At 40.7% G+C, this 14,516-nt stretch overlaps 1 protein-coding gene and 1 long non-coding RNA gene across 2 annotated transcripts in view; one reads left to right on the top strand and one right to left on the bottom strand.

The window, feature by feature from the left end:
- Positions 1-14,516, top strand: part of SLC5A9 (solute carrier family 5 member 9) — a 144,311-nt gene that overhangs the window by 16,980 nt on the left and 112,815 nt on the right. The gene's annotated exons all lie outside the window — the stretch shown is intronic.
- The window catches only part of LOC134555321 (uncharacterized), a 36,640-nt gene that overhangs the window by 4,219 nt on the left and 17,905 nt on the right, over positions 1-14,516 (bottom strand). The window contains exon 2 of the long non-coding RNA XR_010081404.1: positions 11,518-11,607. This is a non-coding gene — a long non-coding RNA (uncharacterized LOC134555321). The remainder of the gene's footprint in view (positions 1-11,517; positions 11,608-14,516) is intronic.

Genomic DNA, 14,516 nt, shown 5'->3' with positions numbered 1-14,516 from the left:
AAGATGAAACAATCTGGTGATTTGCCTTTCTAGTAATGTGTAATCTTTTTTATGTTTTGAGGTTTAAGTGCCAGTGTGTAGAAAGTCTGTGTGAAACCTTTTTGTGTTAGTTTGCTCTTTTCAGAGCTGAACTCCCTCCTTTGATTAGGGAAAGAAAATGCTTAAGAAGTTCCAGGGTCAGGACTGAGCTTGGGGGTAAGCAGCTGAACTGCAAGAAGGAAGAGCTCGACAACCACATTTGCATTGTAAGGGGGCTCAAAAGAGGCCCTGAGACTCAGCAGCTCACCCAGACCAGAGTCTTAAAAGAAAAGAAGCTTAAAAATCAGACAGAACCCTACAGCAAGGTCTCCTAAATGTCATGTGAATGTCCAGCATTCACACACAGATACCATAAAATGTGAAAGTAAAGAAATAAATATTATCAATATGATTACAGAGCTGTTGTTTTCCTTGACCAATTACTACTGCTCACATCTCTCTTAGAAATGTTCTGCAATGCTAGGAATCATTTGTTGTCCCTGATCTTTTTTTTCCTTGAGTTGGGGAAATTTAATCCTTGAAAACTATATGCAAATTCAGTTTGGACTATAAGTCACAACCTATTTTAATCAAACCAGTTTACAAGCCTCTGATATATGTCTTACTGTTAACTTATTGATAAAACTTGTACTGCTTGATGTGGATTTTGTTTTGTTTTCTTCTCTCCAAACCAAAGAACTCCCTAGGAAGGTATTGCCAGATAAATTACTAACGTGTGTCTTGCGGTGACAATTTCGGGAATGTTCCAATTCCTGTTTTCCTTTTTTATCTTCTCAGTAGGTTTGTCAAAAGACAACTTGAAGAGGTGGAGTCTGAGATAAAAAAGAATATAAATCAGATTATGAAAGTACATGCAGGGGCCTTCCCTTAACTGTTCCAATTCTGTAATATATTTAACCCCAGGAAGTAACTTGATGGGTAAACCTTACATCATACGCGGAACCACCAATTTTGCCTGAATCCCATGTTGAAAAGGGGAATTATCCACTTTAAAACTTTATCCTCATCATCTGACTTGCATTTTAAGAGGTAATTCATCTTTTCCTTAGTCTGCCTCCAACAAAGGTGTTACCTGTTGTGTAGTTTAAGGGGCTGTGTAAAGATGACTCAGAGCAATAAGCTCTTGCTCTTGCAATTCTTCAGAAAGGGGATTTTCTTGACACTCATCCCACCAATTAAAACTCCACTGCAGCAGAATGTGGTAGGGCTCTGCCATCTTTATCTTTTCAGATTGGTTTCCTGAGTGAGAAATATGACATTACATGCTCCATATGTCTGTTTTTCTCTGTCATCCCCTCCCGCCCCCTGCCTGCCCCAACAGTGTTAAAATCTGCTGATTTATTTTAACCACAAGTATAACAGTGGAGTGCTCTTTCCAAAAATATCAAGCTGCTAGAAATGTCATGGAAATCAGAGGCTGCATAACATCAGACAATTTACAGCACAAAATTACTCTTGTTAGACAGCAAAGACATTTAGCCTTAGATGTTCATCTGTAGGAAACCAGTCTTCACTAGTTCTGCTGCTCCTAGAAATACATGTTTGTATTATGGAGAACAATTATGCCCAGAGATCACATTTTGCTATCATGCTTGTATTTAAAAGTTAATTCCAACTGTCGACGCTTCAATTTGCAGCCAGAAACCAGGAGTGCTAAGACCTCCTCTCAACATAAATCTACACCAAATCCTGGTGGGTCTTCCTTATTTTGGCTACAACACTGTGCAGGTTTTCATACAACTTTTGTCTTTCACAACCGTAGTCTGGTTCTGAATGAGCCATTTTGCCCTGTCATCTCCTGCTTTGGATATCTAACTTTCTCCAGGAAAGCTTTTCAATGCCTTTTTGGTAATGGCAAGGGAATTATGCACATTATGTTTGGCTATTTGGCTTATTGGTCCTAGAAAACATGCAGAAACTTATGCAGAGACTTATGTGGCTCCAGTACTTTCACTGAATTCCAGGTTTTAAAACCAAGTTCTTTCACCTACGGTCTCCAAATGGAACAAGCCAGAGAAAAGATTTTGTCCAAGCAGATGCTGTGATGAAGTGGAACTGACAAATCAGGTTAGACCCTACCTAACATTATTGTGATTCAGGCTTTGTCTGTTTTCTCAAAGCTGGCATACTGCCAGGTTAAACATCCTGTAGGATGCAATGGTGAACTTGTATCTGTTCTCTATCAGAAGTATTTTTACAGGAAACCTGGTAGTGGACATCAAGATGGGTGGAATCATGGTCCTACTAGGCTTTTCTTCAGTTACATCTCTGCTTCTAAAAGCTTTCACTCCAAAGACTGACTCCTGGCACTGCAGAGAGAAAAGTGGTTTGCATCCACCAAGCTGAAATCTATCCTTCTCCAAAGTCAATGGGCCTTGTCCAGTGCTTCACAATAATTTCTTGGTCCCTTCTGAGCCACATGTAACATCTCAATAACTTTGAGATGCAATAATTGATTTGCTTATTTCGAGTAGTTTTGCATGAAAAAAGCTACAGATTGTATGGTACCCTGTAACAGTCACCATGTTTTTTTCATTAAGGATGTTTCATCTTGGGGCTTGGAATGAGTGAAAGGTTTCCCTGGAAAGTGTTCAGGGGGCTGGATAGCATGCTCCAGCTTTCTGAATGCAGGGGTTGCTGCAACAAGCTGCTTCTAGAGATGCACTGGGATTTTTCTGAAGGAATTAGCTAGTCCAGTCCCAAAGGGATCCAAAGGAAAGCACCACAGACAACTGAAGAATCAGGATCTGACCATAAACCAGGGAGCTCAGCTATTTGGCAGCATAGATCTTCCTACTGCTGTTATTTTCAAACCAAATCTGTTTTATGTTGTGGAGCAGTGGGAGATGACTCTGGGCATGCTGCTCCCATTCACAGCAGGGCTGTCTTGTAAGTACAGCGAGGGGAATTTTAAGTGATCTGCAGGATTATTCAGTTAATTTTTGGTGAGGACAGCTGGGTGACTGAGGTCCTCTCAGCAGGGAGCAATGTATGATTTCACTCTGCTAGTAGGACAGGCACTTTGCACCCGTGGTGAGACTGCAGTGGTTCTATGACTGTGTTTCCAAGAGACTGCAAAAAAATTGTAGGGAATACAAGATTTTCTGCAATAATGCAGGGCATGTACAGATGGGACTTGCAGTGACATCAGGGCAAAACATTCCTTGGAACCTGAGCTGAAATCAGGTGCCACGATGGAGAGGTCTTGACCTATAAATTTCATCTTTGAACTGAAGAGATTATCGGGGCCCAAGTGCACTGGGGCTCACAAAGGAATTGTACAGGAAGGGTCTTAAACATAATCAGGTTGTTGTCACTCAAAGCCACAGCAGGTGAATTTCTACCTCACAGGCTTCTCATCCCCTCATACAATGAACTGCCCTCTCCACCCATTCTTAGGGGAGAGAAATCCTGGCAGTTGAATTTCCTTTTGATTGCATGTGCAATGCACTAAATGACTACTAGAAAATTAGGGGCAAGATTTAGGATTTAGGACATTGCAGTGCTCAGAACCAGCATGACTCCGTGGCAAATTCAAGTGCAGCATCACGCCAAACAGTTGGGAACTGCTCCCTTGGTCCAAGTCAAGTCATGTCGTAACACAGGACATGCCCTTATCTTTTATTTGGAGGTGTGGGGGTGAAAAAACATACCCTGCTGTCTCACACAGCAGCATGAATGCCCTGAGAGCTTACTGAACACTGATGCTATGCATTAAAGCCAGCAAAAACCTCGCAGAAGAATTCCAGCCTCATGGGAAATATTATATACAAGGATGTTTGAGAACTAGGGCTGAAGGGTTTAGTTTGATGTCTTAATTGGGACCTGATGCACAGCTGTCACTGGGTTTCTTTGCTCCCTAATGTTCATTTCTTTTGCTTGGCAGACACCCTGCAGAAAAGCAAGCCTTCAAAAGCTGAGGAAATCTGTTCTAGGTGAGGGTCTAACAGGTTACATCCCAGAAACCTCTGAAGGATGCGCACAGTTAAACAGACATTCCCACTGAGCTATTAGCAGTCTAAAGTCAGGCAGAGTTTTCTTTGGATGAGACATACATTTCTGTCCCTCTCCTCATCTCCAGGCCCAGTCCAAGAACACTTGGGTAACTTTTTCTCCTTTTACAGTGTCCTGTGACCTTCAGGAGATTTATAGCTGCAGCAGAGAAGCGGGTGCCAAAATGACCATGGCATATTGGGAAATTCCATTCCACTGAGAGAGTGCAAATTTTTCAGGAGATGGTCAGAGCTGGTCCAGGACTTTGAAGAGAGCACAATCAACTTGAATGCCAACTTCTTTATTTCCTTTTTTTTTATTATTATTATTCTTTTTCCAGAAAGCCTAGGAATTGATTTTCAGAGTTCCTTATGTCTACATGATGATGATATGGGAAGGAATACAGAGAATACCTTGTGTTTGCCATTAGTGGAAAATTGTTTGGATCATGAATGATCAATATCTGTCATATCACAGAGGGATTTTCAAGGCTGGCTTTCAATCTTCCCTCAAAATGCTTCCCCTTGCCAGATTCACGACTGAGCCCAGCACCATGTGGATGTCTGAATGACAAATAGGGAGCGTGGAAATCCACCTGCTCCGAAGTCATTGTGTCTGAGTGACAAGTAAGTGCAGAAAGAGACATTGTCAGACAGAATAAACTTTCAAAATAGAACAGCAAAGCAAGGAATTTAGGGGAAAATCTCTCTGCCTATGAGTTAGACTTACCCTAGAGAAATTCTCTGCCTGCAGACTCAACATCTGGCTGTTCTAAAGTGTTGGTTTGGGGCCATTTTAGAAGTTGTCATCCTCACATTGTGTATTCCTTATTTCCACAGAAGCATTCTTCTGTCTTGACTATTTTGGTTTTACTGCTTCCTGGGGTCATATTTTCCCATATGACTTGTGGCCTGGTCTCCTCCTGGTTCCTCAGTGACAAAAAGGAGATCAGAGCTTGGGCATACACCAAGCCTCCCCACAGTACTCTTGGCTTTGTGTCCCTTGGAGCAGTTTCATTCACCCAAGAGGTAGTGATATTTGCTTTTGCCTTTGCTACCACAAAAAAATGACCACCCCAGAGTCAGCTTCTTCTCCAAAAGAACCAGACTGTTTTATGAAGTCCTAGAAATATGGAGCTGAAAATGCCAGCTGGCTTAATCAGCTGGAGTTTTCTCTAAATTTATTTTGTTCTTCTATACCATATCTATAGCAATGTGCTCAGCCTCAGTCTCTGTTTCTTGGCATCCTTGGTTGTAATGGGAAGAAGAAATTTACCAGAACACAATCTCCAAAGCACAGGATTTCTTTTAAATGTATTCATTTAATAAAGTTGGAGATGAAAATTTGGGGAAACAATGGTGAAACATGTCCAAAATGTCAAACTATGGAGCAGGCTGAGATGCTGAGATCCAGCTGTGAAATTCCACAAAGGATCTCCTCTCAGAGATCTGCCAGAGAGGAGCTGGGCTGTGCTACTTACAGCTTCAAGTTAACTCTACACTGAAATTTGGCACAAAAGGAAAAATGTCCCCTTTTCTTGCATTTCTAGCATTTTCCCAGCAGGGACCAGTGGCCAGTAGCCAGGTTTCAAAGAGAACTATGATTGATGGGTGAATATGTAATTGGGAAAATATCTTGCTGCTTCCTCATGTCTAATTCCCACTGCTTTTGAAGGCTGTATCCCAAAGTACTGCTGGGAATAAACAAATGAGTTTCCTTTCTTGGACATGTTGATGCTTATGAGATGGACAGTTCAATGTGAAATCACTTCATGCTCATTAAGTGCTGATTTGCCATTTGTATACAAAGATACATAAGCAGAGCTTCCCAAATAATCAGAATTCATAAAGACTCATTGTTAGCAGGGGAAAATAATGGCTTCCAGGGATCAGGTCTGCTGTGTGTGGAGATCCATGTAAGTCCTGGATGGTCCTCCTGGTGTCACTGAAAGTGGATTCCTGCTGTGGCTAACTCCCCAGTGAGGTCATATCCTCCTGGCAGAATGCAGGGGAGTGTTTGAATATTGTTTGCCAGTGACAGAAAGTGGTTGATGTGTAAAGGGTAGTTCTGTTGCATTCTGCAGTTGTTTTTAGTGTGTGGTTAAGACTTCTGTAAGGTTGGGCAGTATTTTATACGTCAGGTTTCTACGGGGGATGGCATCAGCATGGATGAGTGAAGCACCTGAACAGCTGAATGAGTGGTAAAAGACAGAACCCAGAAGTAATGAAAACTTTCTTGATGTCCATCTATTTTTTGAGGGTAGTTGGCTGATGGGTTCTCTCTTGCTAAATGGAAAAATTTGAATGATTCCCCCCAAATCATTACATCTTCCATTACTTTAAATGAAATGTCAAGACCATATGAATAAATGAAAAAATACACCAGTGTCAGGAAGGAGCTATTAAGGATTCCCCCCCGCCCCATTCTGATTTCACTGTTTCTGCAGTAAGTATTTGGACATGCAACTTCTTTTAACCTTCAGATTCATTGAGTGCCAATGATTAGTTGCAAAGCAAGAAAATGTTCAGATAGGCAGTGTTTTGCAGATGTTATCCATTGTTGGTGATGCTGTCTTGAGGTTAACTACAAAATAATAAAAAAAGCAACCTCAGAGAGAGCCAGAGAGCCCTTGGGAATGGTAATGCAGTACAAAGCCTTTCACCCCGAGGTCAGCAGGTCAAACCCATTCCAGATTGGGAGTGACCAGCAGTGATTACGTGTCTGCTTTCAGACTCACAGGGAGGATTTGCAAAATGTTACTTTTATTAGTGCTACTGGAAGGCCATTCCTGCACCTATATTACAGATCCTGCTGGTCTGTGTGATTTGATCTTGACAACATGGCAATGAATGAATACTTTATAGATGTCCACAAATATGGGCTTATTTACAGTGAAAAAATCATCAGAGTTGTCATCATTTGCCCTTTTGTGGGCCAGCACAGTGGAAAGATCAAGGATGCAATTGACTACAATTAAAGACTTTATTCTTGCCCTTGGGGTCAAACTCAGAACATTCATAGCTCCTGCCACAAAGCTAAGTCATTCTTCCTGGGTATTTCACTAGACGTATTTATCATCAAAAAGTGTTCAAGCATCTTAAATCAATTCAAATTAAACTGCACACAGATGGAAAGAGCAAATGCAATAAATGGATTAAAAGAGGAAAACAAGAAATAGCAATTAAAAAATGAAAAAACTGATAACATGAGAAAAACTCATCAGTCTCTCCAAGTCTGTTAGGACAGTGCTGACACACACTCAACTTCCACAAGAGGCAGGGCTGCAGGCAGTACATTAGACATGTGGAAGGAGTACTGCACAAAGTCAAAGAAAATCTAAGATTCTCTTCCTCTGCCATAAATCATAGCAAGTGGGGATTTTTTTTCAAGGAAAGGTGGAAGATTGATTTTTGCAGTGTAGGACCGCATAAATTAGCTTCTGATTTTCAAGAAATGGCCTCATTTCTGAATTACATGACACACATTATGTTGTCATTTTCAACATGGGCAGCAATACCTAAACCTACTCCATCTTGTGATCCTGCTCTCTTCTCTTGTGCCCCATCCCTTCTCCTTGCCACTTTTCAAGCAATTTCCCCTAAGCAGATTCTGGTCTTGCTTTTCAACTGAAATTTGAGGCTATGAAAGATATTAACTTCTGGAAGGTGGCAGATGAATGAAATTCACCCCCACCACGGCCACAGATTTAGGAGGCCAAATGTTTTGATCTCATTAAATGTACCCATACCGTACAAAGCAACATTACATAGATATACTGAGTATAGCACTGGAATTTTAATAAGTGATCTGATTGGATCAGACTAATTAATCCATCAAGAGGCTAAGCATGATGCTGACTTTGCACCACAGTGGGATCTGGTTTGGGGGATTATGCATTGCTCATTACCTACAGGAAACAACACAAGATGAGGGAAAAATTACTATGAAGGAAGAAAACATGCAAAGTAAGAAAGGCAGAGGTGAAAATGTGAGTTTCAGGAGGAAAAGAAGTGGGATGGCCAGGCAACATGGAAATCACAGGCTGCACTGAACCAGGAATTAGGAAGTCTATTGGACTTTCTGCCTTTCTGAGGGGTCATACTGCATTGTCAGTCCTCTCTTTGGAAATATTACTGTAGGCCCAGAACTGCAGTAACACTGTCAGCTTTGTAACAACTTCTACACCAGTGTTTGTGAGCTTTCCCTATAGCATCCGGACCAAATACTGAGCACAAACCTTCATGTTTTGTAACAGCAGAACAGTGATGGAATTGTGTTCTAATGTAATTTTCACTGGAAAGAAAAAGAAAACATATTTCTCCATCTCAAGGGTTAAAGAAACTCTCTTGAAGACAGTGGTGCTCTAACAGTAGAGGCCTTGAGTCTATGCCTAAACCACCTGCTTTTATTAATTATTCTCATCTATCACATCTATAAGGACAGTGTCTAAAGGCAACTTGTTTGTTTTTGGTACAGACTGATATGATTAATGAACATCTCCAGCCTAACTGGTGCATCTCTCCCAGGTTAATTCTCCACCTCTGCATAAGCCCCACTGTAAGCCGAATTTCACTGTGGCCTGCAGTTTGCACTAGGCAATGGTCTGAAACATTTAGAGACTTTCAGGTGGTTCCCATCAAAGTTGGCTTTCTTTGAATCCACACCAGCTAGGAGCTGGCTGTGCCAGAGCAATGGTATTAAAGAAATTATTTAAGAGTGACGCATTCCCCTTCCTGATCTGAAATGTACTGGGTTTCTTCAGATCTTCAGTTCTTCAGAGTAGTGGATCCATCTCTGCCCTGAATCTGGGCAGAATCCGGTGTGCAGGCACAGAAGAGCACTCAGTGTTTTGTCTGACATTTCTGTCTTCCTGCTGCCTGGCCCACCCAACCTGCAGCTCTGCTGAATCAGCCTTGGGAACACAGCCCTTTCTCTCAAGCTCTGCAAGCCAGTGCTGCCTTTGAAAATCTGGCAGGACAAAGTGGTTGTGCCCATGTGGCAGTTTCACTGCTCCAGGTTCAGCTTGGCTTAACTACCCCTCATCTGATGCAGAATTGGCAGCTGTTTAAAGAGCTTCTTGGGTTTAAAGAAGCACAGACAAGGTAAAAACAAGATTGCAAGGTCACAGAGGTGGGGGGAGTTGACCCCATCTGAGAATGAAGGAAATGTGAGTTCAGAGTAGGTGTGGCTGGTGCTCTGGGCTGCTGACCCTGCTCTGGGAGCTGTGTGACACAGGGCTGCCCAAGAACATCCCCTTTCAGCTGATTTCCCTTCCCAGCTCTCAGTGCTTTGAAGACTTAACGTGTTTTCTTATTGGATGTTACTCAACCCTTTTGGTTCTCTGCTTTCTGATGGAGTGGTCCTATGGGCTCCAGTAAATGTGGGAAGCAAAATCTTTTGGAGATCTGCTTCATTGTGGCTGTTTACTGTAATAGGTGGGGGGTTTAGCTGGATCTGCACTGTGTGGTAGTGGTTGTGTTTAGTTGTTGTGTTGGTTTATTTTTCCTGTGAGGCTTAGAAACAGGGCAAAGAATATTTGAATATCCTTTAGCAGGAAAACATGCTCTGTCAGCTTGGGTGAAAAATCTCATGAAAACATTTTTCTTTACACACGAGGTGGGGGACAAGGGTAAGCCTTAATTTGTCTCTCAGCTAATGATAAAATGTATCTGAACTGAGAATTACATGTTAAGTGATGAGGACATGCTGTGGTGACTTTCTCCCCCGTAGCATATTCTCCCTTAACTGTCTGTTGGGTTAAACTCTTCACAAGGAGAAAAATTCAATTTAGGAGAAGAGCAATCCTCCAAGAAATTGAACTCATGTTTTTATATCAAACTTCATGAGTCCTGCAGAAAGAAGTCCCTCTGAGCCCAACATGGAGAAGATATCATTAGAGAAATGAAAATTAGTGGAAGTGCTACAATAAAACTACATTGCATAACCATAATGCTGCCATGTCTGTTCAAAGGCTTGTTCCCTATCCTAAATCTCTCTAAAAGAGAAGATATTCAATTAAATTAAAGGTTATTTCCATTATTCTAGTTATGCACTGCTCTTCCCATTCTGATTACACTAATCTTGCTTCAGAAGGGGGTTACAGAAATGAATTCTTGATATACTATAAGAGAGGAAATCTTGTGTAGCTGAGGTCAGGGTGACCTGATGAGTTCCTTCCCCCACCCAATAAACATTCATTTTATGGACAGAGGGAACTAAGTCTTGGGTAGATCCCAAAGATGCAAACAGAAAACAATGCCCCAACCCCTCAGGCTGGGCCCTTGGGAGTTTTTAGTTTTTAAAAACAACAGAACTTGCTTAGCAGTTTCTGGCTTTGAGAGCACGTGGCCATTGGTGATAATTTCTCTGGGGAACCTGAGATCTCTACAATGAATTTCTGTTCATGAGTGGGTACAGCTGGCATCTACTGAGTGTAATTCAAGAATGTAAACTAACTGTTTTACTGATACAGGTGTTCTTTTGAAAGCTTCCCAATGGTTTAAAAGACCTTCTTGGCTGTGAACTTGAGTAGGCAATATTATATCCTTCTCTTCTGGTCCGATATGGATGGCTCCATTTCTCCTCACTGCAAATTGCTAAACATCCTCTCCTTTGTAAGAAAACTGTCTGAGATGGTCCTTTTTGTCTTTAGGTGACCAGCTCTCCATTTTATATCTTTTCCCAAACAAATACATTTTCATACTTTGGGTTATTATTTCTCTGAACTATGCTGATGTCAAGGGACAGGGCTTTTCAAATAGTAAGGATTTCATTTTTACCCCTTCTATCCCCAAATATTTGGATAAATTGGAACTGAAACTATTCACCTTTTAATTCTTAATACCCCAGAAATTCCCTAGTCCCTCAAGTGCTTTGGGAAATTACCATATCTTTTTTTTTTTTTTTTTTCTGAGCAAATGGCAGCAGCAGTTGTCTGCAATAGCTGAGAGATGTCTCATTTTACAGAGCAGCTTCTTTGGGGCTCTCCTGATCCCCTGTCTGCAGGACAGACCCATTAACAGAAAGGCTACAGCCAAGGATCAGCACACTGAAGGTCTCCAGCCTCTGCAGAGACCCCCAGGAATCTGGGCAGAATTCCATTGGAAGCTTGCCTTGGAATCAATAAAATTTCATTAAACCAATGCTGTGCCAAATGTAGCATATAAGGCTCAATGAAAAAAAAATTGCTGGCTCTCATAGTTTTCCCAGTACAGTTCTCTGGCCCATACTTTCTATTTCTACTGCCTCCTTGCCCTTCCTAGTAAAATTAGCTATTGCAGACAACAGCTGTAAACAAAAGGACAGCAAAACCATTACCCAAAAGCCACTAACTACTGCAGTGAACCCAAGTAATCCATAAATAATTTAAAAAAATTTAGAGCTTGAACAAATTTTTCCATAGTTTTCAATTGTCCATTGCAGATTTCTCTGCACTACTATTTTTAGGAAAGATCAGCCTATGATAGTTTTCTTTTTATGACTTACCATGCTAAAAGTGGTTGTGGAATATGTTGTCTTCAAAGGATGACTGCTGCTTTGGGAGATCCCATCCCAGTCCTTATTTGAGTCAGCAACCTTAGACAAACCAGTGAAGTCACAAATATTAATAGCAGAAATGCAGGCATAGAAGGACGGAAAAGGTATGAGAAGAACCATACTGGTCTGAATCAAGAGAACATTCTTTGCAAAGGGGAGAGAAAGGGTTGGCTCTTCTCTGAGCCAACATTTATTTTCCCAAAATAGATTATTTGATCTATAAACTATCTAAACTTTCTTGTTTATTAACAACATGGAATAACTGCTTTACTCTACAGCAAACACATCATCAAAACCCCTTATTAGATTCCATGACTGGAAGCTGTAACTTGTCATATTCAGTCTAAAAATAAAATGGAGAACTTCAGTTTTGCAGGCAATTGCAGAACCAGAATAATGTATCTGAAAGCATTGGGAATTGTCTCTAACTTGGTGTATGGGTGCTAGAATTGCAATGTTTTGGGTTTTTTTTCTCTCAATTCAGATAAAAATTATAATTATAGTGCAAGAAATCTTGAATGACATGAGATTTTTATTTGGCTGGTGTTTGTAGAAAGGGCAGATTAGAACAGTCTCTTCTAAATCAAAGATTTAAAGTCTATTAAATGTTGGCAGCACCCATGTTATACAAACTGTTGATTCTTACATTTACCAAAGCCCTGGGGGAGTTCAGTCATAACATTTCCTCACCTATTTGCTGAAAGGATCACTATGATCACACCAAGAGAGGTATACAGGGATAAGTAAGAAAGAAAGTATAATGCATAAAAAGAAGCAGTAATTACTTTCCTCCTGAGCTTAAATAAAATTTAAATTAAATAAAAGCAATGGATCTTTTATTTTTTTACTAGTAGATTTTTTTACAAATAGACTTCAAATATTTCTTTTTAGATTTGTGGCTCCAACAGCTGCAGCTGAAACCAGAAATCAGCAAAGCCCCTTGTTTTTATTGGCACTGAAGTGGCTTGTTGAAATGGATTGGATTACGGGGATCAATCAGCAGCAGGTCGAGGATGCAGAGGGAAATCTGCCAATGCAGCGGGCTGCCAGGAGCAGTGAAAATCCTTGGGCTGGTGGCAAGTCCTAATGTACTGGAAAATCCATTGTTTTATAAAGAGCTTTGGAGATAGGAAGAAGATTGAGTTGCAGAAGAATGCAGAAATAACAATAATACTATCCCAAGTTCCTGTTGTTCCTTTGCACGTGACTGAAAGGAAAACAGGCTCCATGGAGATGCTGCCTGAGTGTGAGTCTAGGCAGTGCCAAGAGAGGATCAGAAATAGGACAGATGCTAAATCATGACCTTCCCTGAGTCATAATTTAGGAAACAGAACATTTCTGAATTTCAATAGCAGTCGGTTAGAAATTTGCAAGCTGCTGTGTGGTTCTGTCCTGGACAGTTCTGGATTCTCTTGGAATGGTGTTGATGTCGTTGCTTTCTGTTAAATGAGCTGAATAATCTTGTCATTGTTCTGGAGACAGTCAGTTCAAAAAATATTAAGGCTTGGTTAATATTGGGATCAGCTGACTCCTTTGTGTCCCCAGTAACATAGAAGATTCATTACAAAACTTGCTGGCAATATTACTAAATAGGCTAAAATCAGAGTAATTAATACCTTCTGCATTCAGCTGTGATGGTTCTGTCATACTAATTAACCCCCTCATCGACCTGAAGATGCCTCTCAGACATCTGAATTCTAAAGCCACACATGGCAGAGAGATGGTCAGGAATTCTGCCTGGCCTTGTTGACTTAGGAATCAGATTTTCTAGATGAAAGACAGGCATTTGCTGACCTACACTCCTGAGTATTTGGGAATATCAACCTCCAGCTGGATGCTGAATAGAACAGTAGTCCACAATTCCAAGAAATGTTTGCAGCATGTGGCTTGTTCTCTCGAACTTTGGTCACATGGTGAGGTAACAGAGATGTTTTCCCCAATTATCATCATTATTAAAAACAGGTAGCTCTGGTAAAAGCATAGAGGAGGAATGGATCTATCTGATGACAAGATCTATTCCTGTGTCAGTGGCAGGATATGGTTCCCATGAGACTGTGTGTCAGATATCAAACTGATTCTATGCTTGAATTTGGCCAAACGTCTGGCATGAAAGGATTAGAAAATCCACTTAACAAGCATAGTTTATAACAATAATAAAATTCTCCAAACTTGGAAGCCTAATGAAAAACCGCACAGCAATCTAGGACAAGCTGAACAGTGGGAAAAGTGAGGCATTTGAACATTCTCCCTCTTTCTGTGTTGGGCTCTGGTACTCTTGGTGGCCCCGACTCTTAGGTGTGGAAGAGCTGCAGTTCCCCTTGGAGAAATGCTCTACTTGTCTGCTTGAAAGAGAGCAGATTTTACATTGTGATATCAGGCAGAGAAGAGAAAGTTTCAGAGGTTTGTTAATTCTGGTTTGAAATGGAAAACTCTTTGTGAAAGATTTGAGAAGTAAGTTTTTTAGGGACAAATGGAAGTTTTTCTTCACAATTTCATATCAGTGCTGACTCTTAAAACCTTGTAGGATGTAAGAATTTTTAAATATCAAAAAACCAAGTTACTTTGAAAGGAAGATGTGGAATCTTTCTCTCTCAAATCTGAAAGCTTCTGAACATATTCCTCTCTGGAATAAAGAAGACAGTTTTTGGTTCCTTTCCTTATTTTTTTCCTATCACCTGGCTGCTTTTTATGCTATATTTGGGACGTAGACGTTAGATAATTTGGGAAGGAAATATCTATTTCTAGTTGCTCACTGGAATGCTTGAAACACTTTTAAACATTTTTAGATAGTAAAATAATATAATGTAGTTCAGACATCTTGGGATAGAAGGTTTAAAGTAGAGGGGATTATTTCTATTTTCTGTAATGTCAGTTTTCTAAGGCTACGATATCAGTTTCTCCCAAAATACAAAATATACATGGGACTGTGTTTGTTGCTTGCTAAGTGG

This window comes from Prinia subflava, chromosome 10, assembly GCF_021018805.1.
Source record: "Prinia subflava isolate CZ2003 ecotype Zambia chromosome 10, Cam_Psub_1.2, whole genome shotgun sequence".
Taxonomy (NCBI): domain Eukaryota; kingdom Metazoa; phylum Chordata; class Aves; order Passeriformes; family Cisticolidae; genus Prinia; species Prinia subflava.
This window is presented reverse-complemented; position numbering and strand designations above follow the sequence as displayed.